The sequence below is a fragment of the Esox lucius genome, chromosome 12 (genome assembly GCF_011004845.1).
Source record: "Esox lucius isolate fEsoLuc1 chromosome 12, fEsoLuc1.pri, whole genome shotgun sequence".
Taxonomy (NCBI): domain Eukaryota; kingdom Metazoa; phylum Chordata; class Actinopteri; order Esociformes; family Esocidae; genus Esox; species Esox lucius.
The window spans coordinates 35,554,321-35,573,838 of NC_047580.1; the positions used below are offsets into that span (position 1 = coordinate 35,554,321).

The window sequence follows — 19,518 nt, forward strand, 5'->3', positions numbered from 1 at the left end:
AGTGTGTTTGTGTGTATGAGATGCTATGCTACAGTCTACAGTGTGTGTTTGTGTGTATGAGATGCTATGCTACAGTCTACAGTGTGTTTGTGTATGAGATGCTATGCTACAGTCTACAGTGTGTTTGTGTGTGTGAGATGCTATGCTACAGTCTACAGTGTGTTTGTGTGTGTGAGATGCTATGCTACAGTCTACAGTGTGTTTGTGTGTATGAGATGCTATGCTACAGTCTACAGTGTGTTTGTGTGTGTGAGATGCTATGCTACAGTCTACAGTGTGTGTTTGTGTGTGTGAGATGCTATGCTACAGTCTACAGTGTGTGTTTGTGTGTGTATGTGAGATGCAATGCTACAGTCTACAGTGTGTTTGTGTGTGTGTGTGTGTGTGTCACGAATGCTACAATAAAAATCATTTAAATTGGTCTTTGAAAAAGGAGAGAGGAGAATCGACAGGAAACCTGATCAAAATCAGAAAGGAGGAGAGAGAACAGGGAGAGAGAGGAGGTTCAGGAGAGAGAGGAGGTTCAGGAGAGAGAGGAGGTTCATGAGAGAGAGGAGGTTCAGGAGAGAGAGGAGAAGGGAGAGAGAGGAGGTTCAGGAGAGAGAGGAGAAGGGAGAGAGAGGAGGTTCAGGAGAAAGAGGAGAAGGGAGAGAGAGGAGGTTCAGGAGATAGAGGAGGTTCAGGAGAGAGAGGAGAAGGGAGAGAGAGGAGGTTCAGGAGAGAGAGGAGGTTCAGGAGAGAGAGGAAGAAGAGAAAGGAAGTAATGAAGGAAAAAGGATGCAAGAACACATTTTTTTAAAGTTAAAAGCGATTTAACTATTTAATGAGAATAGGATGTAACAAGCATACTGTATATACTTTATCTATCCCTCCCTCCATCTCACACACACACCCATACACACATACACTCATACATTCACACACACTCTCACACACACTCTCACACACACTCACATACACACATGCACAAATACATAGAAACACTGTGGTTAGTTTCTGTGCAGTTACATTGGCCATCTGTTTGTTTCCAACACAAACACATACGGATCCAGCTCCATAAGATATATATGATTTTGTTTATTGATGAGGATCCATATGATGTTGTATTGGATGAAGATCTATATACTGTTGTTGCATTGGATGAGGCTCTATGTGATGTTGTATTGGATGAGGCATAATATGATGTTGTATTGAATTAGGCTTTATATGTATGATGTTGTATTGGATAAGGCTTTATATGATGTTTTATTGGCTGAGGCTTTATATGATGTTGCATTTGATGCGGCTATATATGATGTTGTATTGGATGAGGCTTTATATTATATTGTTTTGGATGAGGCTCTATGTGATTTTGTATTGGATGACGCTCTATGTGATGTTGTATTGGATGATGCTCTATGTGATGTTATATAGAATGAGGCTCTATTTGATGTTGGCGTGGCTCTGATTTCAAGTGACTTCAATGGATGAGGCTCTATTGAATATTGTATTGGATGAGGCTCAATGTGATTTTGTATTGGATGAGGCTCAATGTGATTTTGTATTGGATGAGGCTCTGTGATGTTGTGTTGGATGAGGCTCTATCTGATGTTGTATTGGATGAGGCTCTGTGTGATGTTGTATTGGATGAGGCTCTATATGATGTTTTATTGGATGAGGCTCTATATGATGTTGAATTAGATGAGGCTCTATATAATGTTGTATTGGATGAGGCTCTATATAATTTTGTATTGGATGAGACTCTATATAATTTTGTATTGGATGAGGCTTTATGTTGTATTGGATGAGGCTCTATGTGATGTTGTATTGGGTGAGGCTCTATGTGGTGTGTTATTGGATGAGGCTCTATATTATGTGGTATTGGATGAGGATCTATGTGATGTTGTATTGAATGAGGCTCTGTATGGTGTTGATGTGGCTCTGATTTCAATCAACTTCAATGGATGAGGCTCTATTTGATGTTGTATTGGATAAGGCTCTATGTGATGTTGTGTTGGATGAGGCTCTATATGATGTTGTATTGGATGAGGCTCTATATAATGTTATATGGAATGAGGCTCTATATGATGTTGAATTGGATGAGGCCCTATATGATGTTGTATTGGATGAGGCTCTAAATTATTTTCTATTGGATGAGGCTCTGTTGTATTGGATGAGGCTCTATGTGATGTTGTATTGGATGAGGCTCTATATGATGTTAATGTGGCCCTGACTTCAATTGACTTCAACGTCCAGATTTGAATACCCCTACTTTAAATGGTGTCAGTTGATCAGTTTACCCAGAAAGGTTTTCATCCCTCCCTGCTCTGCATTATGAGTCTTTGTGTCAGTGTGTGTGTCAGTGTTTGTGGGTCTATGTGTGAGCGTGTGTGTGCCAGTGTTTGTGAGTCTGTGTGTGTTCCAGTGGGTGATGTCATTGTGGACAATACCAGTGTATTTCCAGGGTAGATGTACTCTATGGTATAATCCCATGTCTTAATCCAGACCACTCTCAATCTGTCGGTGTGTGTGCGTGTGCGTGTGCGTGTGCGTGTGCGTGTGTGTGTGCGTGAGTGTGTGTGTGTGTGTGTGTGTGTATACAAGCAAGGGCAGATTGGCCAGCTGGCATCTCAGGAAAATGCCAGATGGGCTGGACCATTTCAGTTGGGTGGGATGGCAAAGATGACACACAAAGATGTTTTATACACTTTATGAATATTATTGCATAACCTGTTAAGATTATTATTTGTTATGAAAAAATTATATAACCCTATTAAGATTATTATACATTATGAGACATTTATTTGCAGAGTAGGCCAGAGTAGGCCAGAGTAGGCCAGAGTAGGCCAGGGTAGGCCAGGGTAGGTCAGAGTAGGTCAGAGTAGGCCAGGGTAGGCCAGAGTAGGCCAGAGTAGGCCAGGGTAGGCCAGGGTAGGTCAGAGTAGGTCAGAGTAGGCCAGGGTAGGCCAGAGTAGGTCAGAGTAGGCCAGGGTAGGTCAGAGTAGGTCAGAGTAAGTCAGGATAGGCCAGAGTAGGTCAGGATAGGCCAGAGTAGGTCACAGTAGGTCAAGTTAGGTCAGAGTAGGCCAGGGTAGGTCAGAGTAGGCCAGGGTAGGTCAGAGTAGGTCAAAGTAGGTCATGCAAACCACCAGACAAACTTTGCACCCACAACAACATCTGCTCCAGTTCTGGTACCAGTTCAATAGCCAAAACTGTGTATCTCAGAAAAGAAACCATTCTACACTGTCACTTCAATCAAAATAAACGCTTATCAGCCGGCTAAACCCATAATTTAGTCAAACAGTAAGGTGTCTTATCCTCATGATTTGGTCCAAGAACAAGATGTCTTATCCTCATGATTTAGTCCAACAGTAAGGTGTCTTATCCTCATGATTTAGTCCAACAGTAAGGTGTCTTATCCTCATGATTTAGTCCAACAGTAAGGTGCTGTACCCTCATGATTCCTGTAATAGTTTTTCATGGCCCTGTTCCTGTTTTTCAGAAGGCCTGCTGCTGTAGTGACCACATCTTTCTACTGACTGAATACAGTGGTGGATGTTTCATCCTCTTGTCCCTGTCAAAATGGGGGACTGTCAGCCTAAACCAAGTATACTTTATATTTGTCCATGGTCAACACGCAGTTCTAAAAAGCTCTTTCACCACCAAGGCTTTGGGAGGTGTTCTTCACTGGGGCACAGGGTTGAATACGACTGCAGCAGGTTATTTAAGAACAATATGTTTACTGGTGGATGAATACCAGGCCGATAGAAATGGATATTATAGTTATTGCCAGTGTTTTATTTTGTGTTTAGTGTTTTGTGTATCTTTCTGTATTTTGTGTGGAACACCTAAGCCCTAGAGGGCAGTGTTGATATGATGTTTTTATTTCTAGTGATCAAAGAGCTGCAACTGTTCATTAATAACCAGCTTTGCGAGCGTTATAATGTTTCTCACCGTTTCCTTCTCAAAACCCACTTTTGGAGCAGATCAAAGGGACAAATATAATAGAGAAATATAATGGTTGTTTACTAAAGTTGCATAATTTAACCATTGCCAAACTTATTTGAAATGATAATGCTTTGCAAAGCTGGATGATGGACAGCTGTTTTGGGAAAGGAGATACATCTCCGGAAAAAATTAAGAGACCACTGCACCTTTTTCTTTCCTTTCCAAAAAAGTTGAAAAGGAAGGTTTTGAGTGAGGAACAGAAGCGTTCAATTTGTAATGGTCTCTTAGTTTTGACCCTTCTGTTCCTCACTCAAAACATTCCTTTTCAACTTTGTTGGAAAGGAAAGAAAAAGGTGCAGTGGTCTCTTAATTCTTTCCAGAGCTGTATATAATATATGAGTGCTGCCCTCTATTGGTCAGGTACTATGAGTCCTGTGCAGGTGAATCAACCACTACAATTTGTATCACCAGTGACGCAAAGGGCAAAATATAGTCCAAATCCCTGTAGTAGTTCTGCGCAATATATCAGCTGTTGATTCAGGAGGACGCATACACCAGGAACAAATGTGCAATATAGTTTAAATTGTTAGCTTGGTGTTTAATGTGTAAAGGCTTGGGCAGACAGGCAGAGAAGTACAGTGACAGCAGAGGAGATGCTGAGACAGTTTGCACAACAGGGAGGCAAACAAAATGGCTGTAGCTGAGACACAGTTCTAGTGGTGAGTTGTATCTCCTGTGGTGTTTTTACATATTGAATATGTTTTAAACATGAGCTGGCAGAAAAAAAGAACAGAGGGACCATGGCTCACCAGTCACTTGTATTGAAATGGTTGAGAAAAGCAATACTGTACTGCCAATATGTTAAGTCAGGAAGAAATTTTCAAAAAATGTATGTTTTCACTACTGTAGGTTCCTCTGGATAAGTGTCTGCTAAAGACATAATTGTAAAATATAAAAGCACTACAGTACGCCTTGTGTTTAATCATGGTGTAGAAGGGTTGGGCTCAGTTTAATGGAAGGTTGTTAATTCATGGAGTGATTTCTAATAGAGTATAAATCGTGATGGACAAATACTATTACAAATAAATCTATAAAAAATAGTCTAATAAATAAATAATATATTGATGTTAAAACACTGATCAGCCATAACATTATGACCACTGACAGGTGAAGTGAATAACACTGATAATCTCGTTATCATGGCACCTGTCAGTGGGTGGGATATTAGGCAGCAAGTGAACATTCTGTCCTCATAGTTGATGTGTTAGAAGCAGGAAAAATGAGCAAGCTGAGTTACAATAAGGGTCTGAGTTACTTTGACAAGGGCCAAATTGTGATGGCTAGATGACTGGGTCAGAGCATCTCCAAAACTGCAGCTCTTGTGGGTTGTTCCCGGTCTGCAGTGGTCAGTGGGTGGACAAGGCAAATTGATGCACATGGGGAGTGAAGGCTGACCCGTGTGGTCCGATCCTACAGATGACCTATTGTAGCTCAAATTGCTGAAAAAGTTAATGCTGGTACTGATAGAACGTGTCAGAACACACAGCGCATCACAGTTTGTTGTGTATGGGGCTGTGTAGCTGCAGACCAGTCAGGGTGCCCATGCTGACCCCTGTCCTCTGCCAAAAGCGTGTCAGAACTGGACCACAGAGCAATAGAAGAAGGTGGCTTGGTCTGATGAATCACGTTTTCTTTTACATCACGTGGATGGCAAAAGAGGGACCTACACAATATTAGACATATGGTCATAATGTTATGGCTGATTAGTGTATTATATACTTAACCTTTTAGTCATTTTCAGTCATCATCAAAATATAATATTGAATTGAATATTAGTATGTTGCCTTTCCTCTAATTAAATCGGCCATAATCCTCGTACAGGGCTAGGGTGTGTGTGGTTGGTGGTAGTGGTATGGTTGTTGGGCGGATTGGCAACCCACAAACCCCTCGTTGAAATAAAGTGTCTGGTGTGGATATGCAGACAGAGAGAAATTGTTATTCGTTTAGAATAAAACAAAAAATAGAATAATCAACAGCGTAGAAAAAAGGAGGGTTCACATTTGGTTTGTTTTCGATATTCTTTGTTTATTCATGTACCTGTGTGTTTGAAGCCACTTCAATTCAAATAAGTTCAAAGAAAATCAAACAGAAATACTGACGGCCGGACAGACAGACATGTGCGATGAAAGCCCAGATTATTTATTTCTCGTGGGTAGAGACAGAGTGAGTGGGAGGGAAGAAGTGAGGGGGGCGGCAGTTGAAGCGCGCACTGAAACAAGCGAACCGATTCCCACCGAGAAGACAGACGGTCGCCTATCAGTCGTGTCTGAGCTCGAGCGAGCATCGCTGATCGTTCTGTTACCGCGTCGCGAGATCAGAAGCTCCCAAAAATGTGTTTTTAAAAATAACTGCCGAACCCAAAAGCAAAAACACGGCCAACCGGCAACTTCCAAGGTCTGTGTTCCCGCTAAAGTTTGGAATTTAGACTGCGGACCGCGTGAAGCATCCACGAGCACAGCAGGTAGGTCCTTTTGACATGTACTTCATTTAATTCATTTTTTTATCGCTTCTCCGCGAGGCGTTCCGGAGGAGAAAGTGAGTGATGATAGCGAGGGTACATTTTACAAAGGGTGAGTGAAGATGCGCGCTTGTATGTGCGTGCGTAGTCAAACTGTCTGATGCAGTAAAAAGTATCTGGCAGGAAATACTGTTGACGTCTTCTGAAATAATGCTTTACCAGATGTATAGTTTCTTATATTTCCCACTTCGTATGTTATGAAGTAGCCTAAGAACACTTGTAGCAGCCGAGTCCATTCGTCTTTTCATCCGAGTACCAGGTTTCATCCAGGTTTCAGGAATGTTCCTGCACGGTAGGAAATGCAAACTTGCAGTGTATTCAAAAGGCATCTGAAGTTTGTAGTTTTTTCTTTTTAAAATAGCATGATTGATTTGAAGAAAAATGTTTCGACTCTAAATGTCCTTTTTATTTTAGCAGGTAAGTTACAGATAATACATTCACATTTACGGTACACTGGGTAGCAATTAGTGTTAACTGCCTTGCTTAGGAACAGATGCGCAGGTTTTTCTCCTTTACGTCTCGGGGATTCGAACTCGAAACGTACGGGTTGGGGTCACTGCTCGGTTACCTGCCGCCCCCAATTAATTATAATGCACATAATTATACACATTTCTTGTTGCTGCGGGTTTTCTGTTCTTGGTGAAATGTAGCTCAGCAATGGCATCTAGCTTCATCACGTTGCCTGCGTCATAGCCTACAGACATATATATATATATATATATGTATATGTATATGTATATGTATATGTATATGTATATATATATGTATATGTATATGTATATATGTGTATATATATATATATATATATATATATATATGTATATATATATATATATATGTATATGTATGTATGTGAATGAAGATTGTTATATTTGTCTTCTGATAAATGTCACAACTAGTTTATAAACTCCCTCTGTTGGCGGCAGGCTTTGATGTCTGGCTCCAGAAAAGTGAGAAAAGGTGATTCACATTGTCACTTCAACAGGAATAGGAGGCTCCTTTTCACTGTGGCCTTATAAGTGTAGCCTAATAATACAGTAAGAAATAAATAATATGTTATTTTATTGTCACAATGTTGTAATGTGCGGTAGTAGTAGTAGTAGTCGTAGTTTTGGTAGTAGAGGGGGTGGTGGTACTAGTAGTGGTAGTAATAGTTGTGGTAGTGGCGGTAGTACTTATACTAATACTAGTTTTGGTTTTTGGTAGTGGTGGTGGTGGTACTAGTAGTAGTAGTAGAAGGTGTAGTAGTGGTAGTAGTGGTGGTGGTAGTAGTAGTTGTTGTAGTAGTGGTGGTGGTGGTGGTACTACTAGTAGTTTTGGTAGTAGTGGTTGTGGTGGTACTACTGGTAGTAGTAGTAGGTGTGGTTGTGGTGGTACTACTAGTAGTAGTAGTAGTGGTAGTGGTTGTGGTAGTTATAGTAGTGTTAGTGGTGGTGTAGTAGTACTACTAATACTAGTTGTAGTTTTGGTAGTAGTGGTGGTGTTGGTACTAGTAGTAGGTGTAGGAGTAGTAGTGGTGGTAGTACTAGTGGTTGTTGTAGGTGGTACTAGTAGTGGTAGTAGAAGGTGTAGTAGTGGTAGTAGCTGTAGTAGTGGTGGTGGTGGTAGTAGTAGTGGTGGTGGTACTAGTAGTATTAGTTTTTGTAGTAGTGGAGGTGGTAGTAGTAGGTGTAGTAGTGGTAGTAGTTGTAGTAGTGGAGGTGGTGGTAGTAGTGGTGGTGGTACTAGTAGTAGTAGTAGTAGTGGTAGTAGTTGTAGTAGTAGTGGTGGTGGTACTAGTAGTATTAGTTTTTGTAGTAGTGGAGGTGGTAGTAGTAGGTGTAGTAGTGGTAGTAGTTGTAGTAGTGGAGGTGGTGGTAGTAGTGGTGGTGGTACTAGTAGTAGTAGTAGTAGTAGTGGTAGTAGTTGTAGTAGTGGAGGTGGTAGTAGTAGTGGTGGTGGTAATACTAGTAGTAGTAGTAGGCGTAGTAGTTGTAGTAGTAGTGGTGGTGGTACTACCAGTAGTAGTAGGTGTATTATTACAGACCATTTTAATATGAATCAGAGTTATAATGGGAGCATGACTGTCTGTCTTCACTGTCCAACTCTGGAGCCATGAGGGATCATTATGTAGGAATAAATATGTCTCATTATAAAAATACCCTGCTTTCTGCTCAGCTGTGTGTGTGCGTGTGTGTTTGGGTGTGCGTGTGTTTGGGTGTGTGTGTTTGTGTGTTTGTGCGTGTGTTTGGGTGTGTGTTTGTGCGTGTGTTTGGGTGTGTGTGTGTGTGTGTGTGTGTGTGTGTGTGCATGTGTTTGGGTTTGGGTGTGTGTGTGTGCGCGCGTGTGTTTGGGTGTGTGTGCGCGTGTGTGTGTGTGTCGACAGTGGGCTCATTAGTTTCATCCATATTAATTTAATCAGTGGAGAAAGGACAGGACACAACTGTGAACAGAGGAAACATCTTCCAGCTACAACACCGAAACACTACATCTCCCCTCAGAGACCCAAAGAAGGAAGGGACAGAGTGAGACGAAGGAAAGGGGAAGAAGATGGGAGAGAGAAGTAGGGAGAGAGGAGGGGGAGACGGAGAGAAAAGGGAGAGAAAGGAGTCAGAAAGGGGTAGGGAGAGGGAAACTAGAGGACAGATGGAAATGGAGGGAGAGAAGGGGGGAGAGAGAGGGCGTGGCTAATAAACCCTGTCACACCCACACACACCTGTGACCTGCCCACACACTTAAGTATGTGTGTTAACCAGAATTATTTAAAAACAAAACAGTGATTCTAAGGAGAGTTTTTTTGTCTATATTTACATGATTAGCGGTCAGGCATCACACCATTGCGTGATATTGTCAGAGAAAATACTGACAATAATACTGCTAAATGTTTGGTATCTACCTGATTGAATAGAACAGTTTCACGCTTAGTGGATGGTCTTATCCAGAGCGCTTTCAGGAGCAATTCGGGTTAACTGTCTTGCTTGAGGACCGAATGACTGAATTATTATATTGCATGTTCTTAGTATCTAAAAAGGAAAAATAAAATGCTAAGCTACCTGCTAGACTTACAGCCAGGCTTGCTGTTGTTACCTGCTAGGCTTCCTGTCAGTCAACCTGCTAGGCTAGCTGCTAAATTACTTGCTAGGCTACCTGCTGGTTACATGTTAGCTGACTGCTAGGCTACCTGCAGGCTAACTGCTAGGTTACCTGCCAGGCTACCTGCCACCCAGAACAAATGTAATTAAAATTTGTGTTCCATACAATAGTTTTTGTATTGGACGTCATGTAAAGCATTCATGGGGTTGCTAGTTATAGTTAGATATTAATTTCAACAGTAAATGTTTATTACCAGAATGATAACAAAATGTGTGCAAACACTAACAATCGTTGATAGACGATGTTGGCTAATAAAGCAAACAACAACAATCTGAGTGCTTTGGAAAAAATTTAACTCTTTCTGTGTCCATAATATTCTGTAAAACATTTCAGGATGAAGAAAATATGCAATTTTGTAGTGTTAAAAAATGAAAAAAATAACTAGCAAATGCAGCCTCAGCAACACCTAGTTTTCTGACTGGATGGCAAACTATTTTCCCAGTGGTCGTGGGAAGCCCTGCTGACTGGACTAGAACATGCTCTTTGTATCCTGAGTGCATAATGAGTCTTGATACATGTAACGGCCTTTGTAAAGTTTGAATCCTATTTGAATATAAATTTGATTTCAAAATGTGTTTGTCAATGTTTGTGAGTGTGCCTGCGTGCGGGCGTATGCTGTAAGCACTCTGTAAGCTTAGTGTGGGTAGAGAGAGAGATTGAAAGTGAGACACAGGCAAAGTGAGATAGAGATAAAGAGAGATATAGAGCGAGATGGAGAGCGAGAGACGGGGGGGAAAGACTCGGCCATCTGTCCCAAAGAGACGAATAACACTGTGCTCAAGCCACTTTTAAACTGGAAACTAAATTGCTGCACTATTCTGGACTGAAAACCATGTTAATCTCACAGCACCTAGATCTAAACTGACGCTGTAATGTATGCATCGATAGTAAATCCATGAATATTATATATTCAGCTCTCATATCATCTTATGTCATTGTACGTATGTGTCACCTACCTTACATATTAATGCATCTAATCTATGGAGATGTTCTCTACCACTAGCTGCATCTTTACACCAAGTGCCTTTCTAAGTTCATGTTATTGTACTTGGTGAATAAAGGTGAGATGATTCTGAGAGAGGGGAGTGAGGGGAGAGAGAGAGAGAGATTGAGAGAGAGAGAGAGAGAAAGAGAGAGAAAGAATTAAACAGAGAAAATGATAGAGAGAATGAAGAAGAGAGAATGCAAGCGAGAAAGGCAGATGAGATGTGAAATTTGTGTTCTGGGAACACGGCAGAAGACTGTAAATACATCTGCTGATGAATATTTGATTAATGGCGATGCTATTCACTATCAATAATATTGATCAAAGATAGTCTGCTGCTGAAGTACAATATCGATTCTTCAGCTGTTGTTCAAGACATTTTTTAGGGAGTCTGAAATTGAGGCAGAGTTGAACAACTATATTCCTTTACTCTGGTTTGGTTGCTACAATGCTGATCCTAAACAGATTATTATTCTGATATCATCAGCTGCTGTATACAAGTAGTCATTTTATAAAAGGAAATATTTTGTCAAATGAAGAATCATGATGGTTGAGTTTATAATTAAATCACATAATTGTCAAACTTACATAATATACATCATATTTATCAAGAACTGACATGCTAGTCATCATGTTAATCAACAAGTCACACTATATCCATCATATTTATCAACAGCTGGCATGATCTCCATCATATCAACAACTGACTTATCTGCCATATTGATCAACAACTGACATAATATATGTCATATTTATCAACAACTGGCATGATATCTTTCATATTTATCAACGACTGACATATCTGTCATATTTATCAACAACTGACATAATATATGTCATATTTATCAACAACTGGCATGATATCTTTCATATTTATCAACAACTGGCATGATATCTTTCATATATATCAACAACTGACATAATATATATCATGTTTATGAACAACTGGCATGATATCTTTCATATTTATCAACAACTGACATATCTGTCATATTTATCAACAACTGACATTATATCTGTCATATTTATCAACAAATGACATGATATCATAATATTTATCGACAGCTGATATGTTCTGAGTGTTGCAACTTTTATCAAACTTCACATATACACACACACACATGTGTATCACACTCACATTAACACACACAGAGTGTAATACTTAAGAACAGACCAGTCAGTGTGTGTGGTTGTTCATTGTGGGTTTAGTAGTGGGTTTTAGAGTGTGTATGTGGTAGTGTTTTTGTCAGCATGTCCTCTCCATCTCCTTTGTTTTCTAATGCTAATTGATTTATTTATTCGTTTGATATCTATTCTATTATCTTACATCAGTCGTTGAATTTTAACATGAGTAGAGATTAACATTTATGATTAAAAAAAGGTATTACAAGGTTAGGTGTTAAAATTTGGATTAGGTATTACAATTAGAATCAGGTATTAATCTTAGCGTGAGGTATTACGTTAAGGTTTGGTATAATCTTATGTGTAGGTATTACTGTTAGGATTAGGTATTACTGTTAGGATTAGTTGTAACTGTTAGGTATTAATGTTAGGGTTAGTTAGTAATGTTAGGGTTAGGCATTAGTGTTAAGGTTAGGTATTAATGTTAGGGTTTTGTATTAATGTTAGGATCAGGTATTACTGTTAGGATCAGGTATTAATGTTAGGATCAGGTATTACTGTTAGGGTTAGGTATTATGATTAGGGGTTTGGTATTAATTTTAGGGTTAGGTTTTATTGTTAGTGTCAGTTATTACTGGAAAATGCCAAATGGCGCCAGCAAAGATTCCACCGTGTTTCCAGCTCTTTTGTTTTTCTTAATGTTACTTCTTTGTGCATTTCCAACACACGACAAGATCCCCTGGACATCCTTGGCATCAGATCAATGAGTCCGGACCACAAATTACACCCCCCGTTTGACTTCCTGAAATCAACCCTCCGTTTAAACCATCTGATTATGTACTATTCATGAGAGACAGCTCTGATGAAGAGTCCACCGAGAAGGCACAGACCTCACCACCCAGCAACAGAAATGATTTTGCTCGCTAATGTGCAGTCTCTGGAAACAAGTTAAATGAGCTCAGAGTGAGGACCACCCATCTAAGCAACATGAGGAACTGTAATATAATTTGTATGAAATCACAATTCATCCAGCCTCAGCTTTCTATCGCTCAGACAGGACCAGGGAATTCTCCGGGAAATGTGAAAGTGGTGAGGCCTGGTTCTTGATCAGTAGCTCTTTTTGCGACTGTGATAACGTGCAGGAACTTAGGTTCTTCTGCTTCCCCGACCTGGAGTTACTAACCGTTAAGTGCTTTCCACATTTTCTGCCCAAGAGATTTGTTGTGTATTAAATTCACAGCTGCCTACTTTCACCCGAGGCCGATATATTGTTGGCACTGAAAGAATTACACGAGACCTTAAATAAACTGGGAAACACATTCCTGAGACAGCTTTTATCATCGTGGGGGACAAAAAAATGCAAATTGAGATATTGTATTGCCTACCCTACACGCTGTGCTAACACTCTTGACAAGAGCTACACGCTATTTTGGAGTGGGAACATGGCCCTCCCCATCTCCGGAATTTGGCATATCAGACCAAGACAAATTGAAAGCATGAAAAAAGGCCGGAAAGCCCGGAAATAGCATAAGACCGGTAACAAGTACCGATGCCAGCTGACCCACAAAGGCCTCAAAGTGGAAAGGAGACACGGTGTCACATGCTGGCAACACTGATGAGAGCTGTGTGGCTTGATCTCCCATGTGGTTCCTCAAACAGTAATAGACTATGAAAGAAGAAAATGAACACCTCAGTCCCTGACAAACTAAACACAGTTTTTTGCCTGCTTTGAGGAAAACAACACAGAGATGGCAGTGCCAGCCCCCAGCGCACAAGAAGTCTGTTGGCGCGCCTTCTCCCAGGCTGACGTGACCGAGTGTTTCGCACGTGCCTGCCAGCCAGCCTTCCAAGCCAAGTCCTCTGAGCTGGCTGGCGCTTACAGTTATATTCAACACCCCCATCTCCTACTACGTTTTCCCCACCTGCTTCAAATGCCCTCCGTTATTCCAGTTCCCAAAGACGCTGCAGTGTTTTGACAGGCTGGTGAAGGGCCAAAGTCACCACAATCTGACCTGACCCCGCCGACACCTCTGCAGGTTGAGAGATCCAAGGATGGCGCATCAGGCTCTGAGATGCACACCGCCCTGGTCCACCTGGACAAGTCAGACACCTGTGTGAGGACGACATTCGTAGGTTCCTCACCTCCCTGACCCCTAAGGCTGTTACTAAGCTGGGGACCCGGTCACTGTGCCTGGAACCGGGACTCCACGGCTATCCAGACCCAGATGGTGACGGTGAGCCACAGTCTGTCAACAGTGAAGATCCTCAACACAAGACCGGGCCCCTTAGGGGCGTATGCTCCACCCCCCTCAGTGTGCTCCGCCCCCTTTTTGTGTCAGCATCATTGTCCTTCTGAACATTCACACCACAAGGCAGAAAGGCCCAGAAAGTTCTTAAGGGCCTCTGCTACCCAGTCCACAGACCTTCGGTCCCATCTGGTGGGTTGGGACAGTACAGGTTGCTAGGGCACTGTGCTTTGGGGTTGCTAAGGCGCGTTGCTAGGGTGCCTCAGGATGGCAGGATCCGGACTCTGAGGTAAAGTCATGAGAACAGACGAGGCTTTAGCTAGCAGTGTCTGTCTGTATGACCAGCAGACAAAAGCTAACCCCCACATTCTGTCTTCATGATTTTACCTCAGAGTCTGGATCCTGCCATGCTGAGGCACCCTAGCAACGCGCCCTAGCAACCCCCTAGCATTGCGCCAGTCTTTCGAATGGTAACAGTGTTCCACCTTGACCCTGTGTGTTGGTTTTCTTCTCACCGATTGAAATGTTTCACTTCTAGACAAATGTGTAATGGAGAGGTAGATCTAGTTGGAACTGTCAGCCCACAAACACAAAATGTCTGCACTGTCAATCTATGAATCTATTTCTATCTATCATCTATTGATTGATCCATCTGTCACAGATAGACACACCCACTCACATACAGTCACAGCCTGGCTGAGGTAGAGAAAATAAGTGTTCTTTCATATTCTACAGCAGCTGTGTGTGTGTGTGTGTGTGTGGGTGTGTGTTAGACATTGAAACATTCAAATGACACAAGACAGATTTATGTAACACACACACAAACAGCAACAAGATAAATGGATAGAAAACGTGAGTTAAGAACAAGCCGAGGAGATGCATTTTAGATGTGTTTTGTCCTAGGATGAATAACTAGCCAGCTGATCAAAGCTTGTTAAAAGCATCACACACGCACAAATACACACACACAATACCAGCCATGGGAAACTAAGCCCAGCTAATACACAAGAGAATGAACTATATGAATTAGTGATGAATACTTTTCTGTTCTCCCCACAGCCTAGTAGTGTCAAAGGAGAGAGATGGGGAGAGAGAGGAGAAATTAAATAGGGAGGGGGAGATAGGAGAGAGGAGAAATATAGAGGGGGGACAGGGGAGAGGAAAGATGGAGAGGGGGGGACAACAGAAGGACAGTGGGGGATGGAGGGACAGAAAGGGAGTGATGAAGAGAGTCTGCCTGTCCTCAACCAGGTTGGTCGTACAGCAGCACCTAGATGTTGTGTACCAGACCCGGGTTCTGACAGGGAACCTAGACCTTGTATACTAGACCGGGGTTCTGACAGAGAATCTAGACTTTGTGTACCAGACCGGGGTTCTGGCAGGGAACCTAGACCTTGTATACTAGACCGGGGTTCTGACAGAGAATCTAGACTTTGTGTACCAGACCGGGGTTCTGGCAGGGAACCTAGATGTTGTGTACCAGACCCGGGTTCTGACAGGGAACTTAGACCTTGTATACTAGACCAGGGTTCTGGCAGGGAACCTAGATGTTGTGTACCAGACCCGGGTTCTGACAGGGAACTTAGACCTTGTATACTAGACCAGGGTTCTGGCAGGGAACCTAGATGTTGTGTACCAGACCCGGGTTCTGGCAGAGAACCTAGATGTTGTGTACCAGACCCGGGTTCTGACAAGGAACCTAGACGTTGTGTATCAGACCCGGGTTCTGACAGGGAACCTAGACAATGTGTACCAGACCGGGGTTCTGGCAGGGAACCTAGACGTTGTGTACCAGACCGGGGTTCTGACAGGGAACCTTTTGGTCCCAAAAAGGTCCAGGTCAAAGAAATAATGACACCTGCCTCGGCTTACACATCAACACCACGTGACAACAAGGCCGACAACGGTATAGGAGAAAAGGAATAGGTTCTTTCTACACAGAAAAAATAAGTGAAACCTCAAACTCCCAATCAGGATCCGACTTTTACAACCAGCATTAGAACCTGTTACTGTGTTTGGTTAAAAGGTCTCGGGGCCACTTACCAACCAAGAATGAACTAAATGGGTCAAACACCCAAATGAGAAGTAGGACTTTACCCACTAATCATCAACACCTAGAAAATAGCTATTATATTTCACACCCACCTAAAGGAATGTGATTCTAAAATATTTTATAACAAATCTCTCTACAGAAAGATAAGCCAGCTGGTTTTGGAGCTCAGTTAAAATATCCAAACAGACCCAACAGAGCCCCAGGAGAACAGCACAGTTAGACCAATCAAATAATGAGAAAACTAAAAAAATATTTGACACACTAGAAAGAATCAACCAAAAAACTGAGCAAATTGCCCTTAAGAGTACACAGTGGCAGAATACATGACTCAAAATTAAGAGGCAAAAAAAGCTACTGAAAGATAGCACAGCCATGACAGGATCTCAAGAGAAAACAGTGTGCACACTGCCCAGAAAATGAGGTGGAAACTGAGCTGCACTTCTCCTGACAAATTTATGATTACTCTAGAGACACATATTTTCCACAGATCGTACAGACCCACAAACAATTTGAAATGTGTGACCAATAGCCACGAGAAAAGGGAAAACAGTAGAGTGCAACCAACATTTTAAACAATGTTTCCCAAGCCTTTAAATTGACAGTGAATTGAGAGAGTGATCGAGAGAGTGATCGAGAGAGAGAGTGATGGAGAGAGAGAGACAGAGTGATGGTGAGAGTGCTTAGTTTCGGATGTTCATTATGTATAATCTCTCTTCTTTCTATCCATTTCTCTCATTTTTCTCTCTGTTAATCTCCTTCCTCTCTCAGTCAAAGATGTTTGTAGGCTACTCAAGATAGGTCATAATCACATCTTTTCAATGGATCGCTAATAAAGCACATGGGTCAGAATGTGGGAAAGGAGCATAGCAGGAGCTAGCATCATCCTATTGGGCAATATTTTTTCTTTCTAGCAGTTATCTGTTTCAAAGTGCCTGGATGCATTTGTTTCCACTGTCCTACAGCTGTCCTACAGCTCCCACTGTCTGGCCTCAGAGCTGCTCCCCCTGTGGGGAGTGGAAATGACCGCTTCCCATGTGTGTCCCTGTCTGTGTGTCGCTCTATTTCCCTGTCTGTCTGTCACTCTGTGTGTCTTTCTCCCTGTCTATCTGTCGCTTTGTCTCTCTGTCTCCCTGTCTCCCTGTCTCCCTGTCGCTTTGTCTGTCTTTCTCCCTGTCTGTCTATCTGTCGCTTTGTCTCTCTGTCTCCCTGTCTGTCTGTCGCTTTGTCTCTCTGTCTCACTGTCTGTCTGTCTCTTTCGGTCTGTGGCTCCATGCTTCTCTGTCTAGTCTTGGTCTGTTTTTATTTTTCCTCACCCATCTCTTCCGCCATCCTCTTTTCTCTCTCTCTCTCTCTTTCTCTCTCTATGTCTCTCTCTCTCGCTCTCTCTATGTCTGTTATTAGCCCAGAGTGGTCTCAGGAGGGTGGAGGACCTGTTAGACTAGACAGGAATCAGGAGGTTGGAGGACCTGTTAGACCGGACAGGACTCTGGAGGGTGGAGGACCTGTTAGACCGGACAGGACTCTGGAGGGTGGAGGACCTGTTAGACTAGACAGGACTCTGGAGGGTGGAGGACCTGTTAGACTGGACAGGACTCTGGAGGGTGGAGGACCTGTTAGACTAGACAGGACTCTGGAGGGTGGAGGACCTGTTAGACTGGACAGGACTCTGGAGGGTGGAGGACCTGTTAGACTGGACAGGACTCTGGAGGGTGGAGGACCTGTTAGACTGGAGGTATAGGATGCAGACAGGGTTGAGAGGTGGGTCAGGATGGAGACATTCAGAAGGAATTATACATGAAGACAAATATCTCTGTCCACCTTCCTCCATCCCTCTCCCCTCAGAATGGATGGATTTAGTACTGAAGAGGAGAGGAGACAAGGGGAAGGAGTATAGAAGAGGAGAAGAGGGAGGACAGAAGAGGAGAGGAGGGGAGGGAGGATAGAAGAGGAGGGGAGGGCAGGAGGATAGTAGAGGAGACGAGGGCAGGAGGATAGTAGAGGAGAGGAGGGCAGGAGGATAGTAGAGGAGAGGAGGGGAGGGAGGATAGAAGAGGAGGGGAGGGCAGGAGGATAGAACAGGAGACGAGGGGAGGGAGGATAGAAGAGGAGACGAGGGGCGGGAGGATAGAAGAGGAGACGAGGGGCAGGAGGATAGAAGAGGAGACGAGGTGCAGGAGGATAGAAGAGGAGACGAAGGGCAGGAGGATAGAAGAGGAGACGAGGGGAGGGAGGATAGAAGAGGAGACGAGTGGCAGGAGGATAGAAGAGGAGACGAAGGGAGGGAGGATAGAAGAGGAGACGAGGGGAGGGAGGATAGAAGAGGAGACGAGGGGAGGGAGGATAGAAGAGGAAGATTCCTCACTAAGCGGTTCTTTCTTTCTCTGACTGACTCATGAGATGAACATCTAGTTTTTCTTTCTCCTCCTACTATCATCCCCCTGGCCTTTTCCACCACTCTCTCCATTCTTCTCTTCATCCCTCTACATCATTGTCTTCATCTTTCTCTCATCCCTCACTCTGTCCTTGTCTTCCCCTCTCTCCATCCCTCTCTCCATCCCTCTCTCCCTCCCTCTCTCCATTCTTCTATCTCTCCATCTTTCTCTTCATGCCGTGTTCCACTTAACATCAGGACACACATCCATCTCTCCATCCCTCTCTCCATCCATCTCTCCATCCCTCTCTCCATCCCTCTCTCCATCCCTCTCTCCATCCCTCTCTCCATCCATCTCTCCATCCCTCTCTCCATCCATCTTTCCATCCCTCTCTCCATCCATCTCTCAATCCCTCTCTCCATCCATCTCTCAATCCCTCTCTCCATCCATCTCTCAATCCCTCTCTCCATCCATCTCTCCATCCATCTCTCCAACCATCTCTCCATCCATCTCTCCACCCATCTCTCCATCCATCTCTCCATCTATCCTTTACACAACTCATCCATGAAAGACGTTCATTGTACTTATGCTGGATTCAGATCACACACACACACACACACATACACACACACACACACACACACACACACACACACACACAGGTGTTCTTTAAATAGGTGTTGGCCTTCTGAGATTCCAGATCTGCAGGAAAGAGAAATGGAGGGATGTTCTAGCCCACCTCACCAAAGGAAGGAGCTGAAGAGAGATGACCTGGTTCCAGTTAAACCGCCTACTTCAGACCCAGTAACCATACCTCACTGTATAAATAGAGCTCTGTGTGTGTGTTTGTGTGTGTGTGTGTGTCATGCCAAATCAGTGGGTATGAAACCCTGAAAACGGTACAGTTTGCTGTAGAACCGAACCTCATACTTCACCAATTCAAAAAGAATACCAATCTGTTCTAAAGCACAGCATAATGTTCTAAAGCACGCCAAATGTGTTCTAAAGGACCGCAACTTTTTCTAAAGCACAACAATGTGTTCTTAAGTCCAACAACCTGTTCTAAAGAACAACAACATGTTCTAAAGCACAGCAACGTGTTC

General features: G+C 42.9%; 1 protein-coding gene across 1 annotated transcript in view; it reads left to right on the plus strand.

Moving 5' to 3' along the window:
* Nucleotides 1-6,168: 6,168 nt before the first annotated feature.
* The window catches only part of camkvl (CaM kinase-like vesicle-associated, like), a 78,200-nt gene continuing 64,850 nt past the window's right edge, over nucleotides 6,169-19,518 (plus strand). The window contains exon 1 of the mRNA XM_029124349.2: nucleotides 6,169-6,448. The gene's annotated coding sequence lies outside the window, so the exon portion shown is untranslated. The remainder of the gene's footprint in view (nucleotides 6,449-19,518) is intronic.